Source organism: Zeugodacus cucurbitae, chromosome 5 (genome assembly GCF_028554725.1).
Source record: "Zeugodacus cucurbitae isolate PBARC_wt_2022May chromosome 5, idZeuCucr1.2, whole genome shotgun sequence".
In the NCBI taxonomy this organism is placed as follows: domain Eukaryota; kingdom Metazoa; phylum Arthropoda; class Insecta; order Diptera; family Tephritidae; genus Zeugodacus; species Zeugodacus cucurbitae.
Genome location: NC_071670.1, coordinates 25866958 through 25872828, shown reverse-complemented (window position 1 = coordinate 25872828; position 5871 = coordinate 25866958).

Here is a 5871-nt window from a genome sequence, read left to right as displayed (position 1 = left end):
ATATGATGCTCGACGCTGGCGTTGAAAAATCATTGTGGGCCGAGGCAGTGCATACAGCAGCATACTTGAGAAACCGATCACCAACTAAAGAGTTAGGCACGGTGACGCCTTACGAAGCATGGCATGGTCGCAAACCAACAGTGGCACATTTACGGGCATTTGGGTCATATGCGGTGGCTCTTGATAAACGTCAACATGATAAATTCAAACCAAAGGGGAAGGAATATACAATGGTTGGCTACGCAGATACAGCGAAGACATACAGATTGTATGATCGGAAATCAAAATGCCTAATTGTAAGCAGAGATGTATACTTTATAGAAAGGGCAGAACATACGCAACATTCAGACACAGCATTGATTGAAGGTATTGTTACAAATGCTGATGCAAGAGCGAATGATAACAGTGTTGAGATTTATGATACGCAGTCAAATAAAAATGTTGACCCTGTTGAAGTAGGTTCCGTTGATTCACAGTCAGAGGAAAATAACGATGATTTTGAATCAGCACAAAAAGAGTTAGTTGCAGCGAAAAGGTTGCCAGGCCGGCCAAAGTTTATTCGTACTGGAAGTTGTGGTAGGCCAAGAAAGGTATACAATTATTTAAGTTTAATGACTACAGACGAAGTTAAGATATCAAACACAGTCGATGAAGCGTTATCTATTGAACATTCAGAACAGTGGTTTAACGCGATGAAAGACGAATATGATGCGCTGCTCAAGAATAAAACATGGAAGCTCATAGAACTGCCTAAAGGCCAAAAGGTTGAGAGAAATAAATGGGTATTCTCTATTAAGAGGGATAAAGAAGGCAATATTCAGCGTTTTAAAACTAGGCTTGTAGCGAAAGGGTGTTCGCAAATTTATGGCGTTAATTATACAGAAACATTATCTCCTGTTGTTCGCTATAGTACCATTAGGTTGATATTTGCTATTGCAGCAGAATACGAATTACATTTACACCAAATGGATGTCTCTACTACCTATCTAAACAGCGAATTGAATGATGAAATTTTCATGTATCAACCAGACATGTTTGTAGACCATCGTTACCCAAACCATTGTTTAAAGCTAAAGAAAGCTCTTTACGGGCTTAAACAGTCAGGTCGGAAGTGGAATGTGAAATTAAATTCCATATTAATAGAAATTGGCTTCAAGCAATGTGAAAGTGAGCGTGTATACTTTAACCATCATAAAGACCAGATTAACATAATCGCAGTATATGTGTATGATCTGTTAATTGCCTGTTCCGATATAAGTTACATGCAGCATATTAAGCGCTTGATTGCGGAAAAGGTGAAAGTAGTAGACACGGGCCAAGTTCAACATTTTTTAAGCATGGAGATCGAAAGAGATGGCGAAACTGGGGCAATCACTATATCACAAAAAGGGCACAATAAAAGATTACTACGCGAAAAAGGCATGGAAGATTGTAGACCTATCTCCATCCCATTAGACCCTGGACATAAGGTTAGTTGCGAGGACAAATCTTGGAAAGTGGCTGACCAGTCACAATACCAATCAATTATCGGTTCGCTTATGTATATAACTGTGTGCACGAGACCTTATATTGTACTCAGTGTGTAAGCTTGCACAGCGTAATACAAAGCCACATGCAGAGCATTTAGCAGCGGCGAAGCGTATATTAAGATATTTATGTTCAACGCAAGACAAAAAATTGAAATACTCTAGGACCGGTAAACCAATCGAATGTTTTGTGGACGCAGATTGGGGCGGCGAAGTAGGTGATCGCTAGTCGTATACAGGATATGCCATCATCATGGCAGGTGGAGTTTTTTCGTATGAATCTAAAAGCAATCAACAGTAGCCCTCAGTAGCACCGAGGCCGAGTATATGGCTTTGACACGTGTTGTTAAAGAAGCCGTTAATTTAAAGCAGTTACTTCGAGAATTATATATACCGTATCCTGAAGCGATGATCGTGAATTGTGATAACTTGAGTGCGATGAATTTGGTAAAGAATCCTGTCTATCATTCACGCAAACACATCGATATCAGATATCACTATATCAGAGACATCTATGGAGCAGGCGATTTTAAACTAAAATATTGTAGCAGCAGTAATATGATTGCTGATATTTTTACTAAGAATTTAGCAAGATCAACTCTTGAGAAACTTACTGAATTATTGGGGTTGAAATAAATAATAATCAATATTAATGTTGCACGAATATGCTCATTGAGGAGGCGTGTTGGAAGACAACCCTGTCAACTCATATATTCATGCAGCCCTGCATTTTTCATTTTCAAATTTCTTTTTACAGAGCGGTACTATGTTTGACTGGGTGCTGTAGAGTATTTTAATGGAATATGATTGCAGAAAATGGTTCATGGAATGCAAAGCGAGCTGCAACGCACTTCTGGTGCGTGTATGCAAACGCAAACATGCAAAACCAAAAATAGAATCAGAACACGGATTATACCACTGGAAACAGATGGCTGAGTTGATAATATCAAACCTAACATATGTATATATATGTATATACATACATATGTATAGACTATTAGTCAGTGGAAGAAGTACACGTAGTCCTTTGTGTCAGAAAGAAACAAAAATCGTGCATACAACAATAACAGGTATTATGAAATGAATTTAATTGCAAAACTAACACAAAACAATAATTTTGATATTCTTATTATTTAACAGAGTTGGTATTAATACTTCCCATGCTTATAATAAATATTGGTGGATAATCGCCAAATAATGTAACATGTGTTTGCCTTCAATCAGCAAGTAATCACTACTCAGACAACAACATCGGCAGCAGCAGCAACAATTAATACATATTCAAATTCAGAATGAAAGTCAAAATCGCACAACGCAACCGCAAATAACAATGTTTGTTCTACGAATATAGATATTTTAATTATTTCTATGCCAACTATACATATTTTTCAGGCATCAGATGATATACAACAAATTACTTCAGAATTTGGAGTAGCAGTTTCTCTACTTAATTTCGATGCCCTTGGATCTACACAATGGATATTTAACATAAGCTGTCACCGAATGGCTAAACATTATAGGGAAGCCAATAGAACGCACTATCCCTTATTTCAAAAAGACAGGCAGCACTTAAGGTGCACGCCTTCGCAAAAATCTATAATTGCAAATAGCTCAGAAACCTTAAGTTTGCGGCGGCAATAATTATATATATTCGTAATCTGTAGATCCTCCTCTATCAGCCCATCTCGTGGAACGATATACTAATGTTTTCACATTTTGTCAATGTATTGTGACGAAAATGGCACCAGAACAAACAAGAATAGACAATCGAAAGCGATAACTTGCCAGATGTATCTAGACATCGATATTCGTAGTTGGCAGAATGTTCTAGTGACGATACCATGGTAGCAATCGACTATATAAGGGCTGCCAGCCTGGCAGCAACACACAGTTCTAATAAGAGAGTAGAGATGGCAAAAATTTTTTTTTAATCGATTAAATAATCAAATGATTAATTGCAAGATATAAAAAAATAATTGCAATTAATGTAAAAAAATCGAGTAATCGATTAATTCCAATGTTTTCAAATAATACTAAATTGCATAAAGACCACCACCAAGTTTCAGCGCCGAATTTTGTATTTGAATGCTCTATCACAGAGTCCGAGACATATCCTAAAAGAGAAAATGGTCTATATTTGAAGTTAAGTAGCGCAATAGTATTAAATTTTTCAAAATATGTACAGCAATCTTAAAGTAAAAGAATTGCCTCTTGCTTGAAAGACTATGTTTTGCAACTTTGCGTAAAAATAAAACCAATAAAATATAGGAGACTATATTCTTATTTCAGACATTCAAATTATGTTGGTATATATACAAAAACAAAAACGGAAATAAAATTAAAATATCGTATTAAAAATTCATTTGTCTTAGCATAAATGAAAATATATTCATTGAAGTCAAGAAAATTTATTCTCTGTTCAACCAAGTTTGAAAAAAAGCAATTTCGATAAATGTTTTGTTGTCAAACGATTGCGTTTTTCGGTCGCAGTTGCACCCGATTTTGAGAAAAGCCGCTCAGCTGGTACTGAGGTACCAAGTAGATGACAATACTTTTTTGAAAGTCCGTACGGTTTTCATTTCTTCCCAAGGATCAATAGTGTTTCGAAGCTGAAGGGCTTTCATTAATTGGTTTGCTGCTGGCTCGATTCGGCATTTCAATCATGGTGTCAGTGTCATCATCACTTAGGGGAACATTGTCGTTACTCCTAGATTTCAGAGTCTAATTTGTACACATATATTTATATATAACTAGAAGAAATTTAAAATGTAATACCGATTGCTCCAACTTATCACAATTTGCAGGCATGCTTTAATTTTAAATACTGGAACATATTTGATGTGTTCTTAGAAATTTTTAAATTTTTGCAGCAAAGTTGACATTTAACGTAGTTATTGCTATTTTATTAAAAAAATGTCCACACTTCACTTTTAACTGGCGCCATTGCTCTTAAAACAACTGAACGTAAAATGCGTTTGACTTAACTGTAAATGCAGTGTTACCAGACATTCATTTGTTGATATTAAACTACGTTGACATATTAGAATTTAACTATGTTTACACCGTTTCCAGTCATTAATGATTGATTCGACCAATTTCGACCCTTGTACGCTAACTTAGATGAACATAAAATGTATTAAATTTCAAAATGCTGTTTGCGATTATTTTGCAATTACTAGAGTAATAGTCGAGTAATTAGAAAAGGTGTTTCGATGCAATTAAATCGTAAATTGAATGAAAATAATCGATTAATTTAATCAAATGATTAATCGTTGCCATCCCTATAAGAGAGTTGTCGAGTGCGGACAATTCTAAGGAGAGAGTTGTCGAGTAAAGTGTAAACAAGCTATAAGTTAGAGTTGCAAAGTAGAGTATTGAGTAATAAAGTGTTAAGTTATAAGGAATTGGAAATAAAGATTAGTGTATAGCCATTAAAGTGTGACTTTTATTTGACAATCCAGTGATCGAACTCAGGGTAGAGTTTTAGAGTAAACGACAGATTTTGGAAATAAGTTACAGTATAAATGATAGCCACAAAAGCGTTTGTAAAAATGAAAGATAACTTTGCACTGAAATGCTAATATTTAAAAATTATTCTATAATAATTATAAAAGACTCTACTAATTTATACATGTAAATACCTCATACAATTAAATAAATAAAAATAAAACAACAATTTCAATTTTTTTCATTTTTAAACGAAAAAGTATGTGAAGGCCGTTGAACCAAATTTAATACTTTATTTACATATAACGAGATTATCTCCATTTTCGAGCTTAAATCGATAATCTGTAATTAAAAAACGAGAATTCCTATACAAAATTCCTCTCTGGATAATCCGAGATTATAAAATTATCTCGTTTTATACAACTAGATTTTCGGTGTTATTCCTGGGTTTATCGATAACTTTGCGAAGAAAAGGAGAAATGTCAAATGAAAATGTAAACAACAATGGCCGACAGCGAGAGAAATATGTGAAATACAACAACAAATGCAACACATTTGACAATTGATAATCTCATTTGGCTATATGTAAACGGTTAGATTATTGAACGAGCTTAGAACGAGATTATTTTCTTATGTAAACATACTATAAGTAACAAAAAGATGACCAACCAAATAATCAGTATATATAGTTCCCATGGCTGAGGGGTGAGCCCAAAAATGATAAATCAACCTCGATTACACTATTCTCGTCAACTTTTATTAGAACTGTGTCTAGCTGCCGTTTCGGCAGCCTTTATATAGTCTGGAACATTCTGGCAACTACGAAGATCGATGTCTGGATATTTATCGTGATATTTGTATCGCGATCCATATTGAAGATTGATGGATTGCTTCAAGA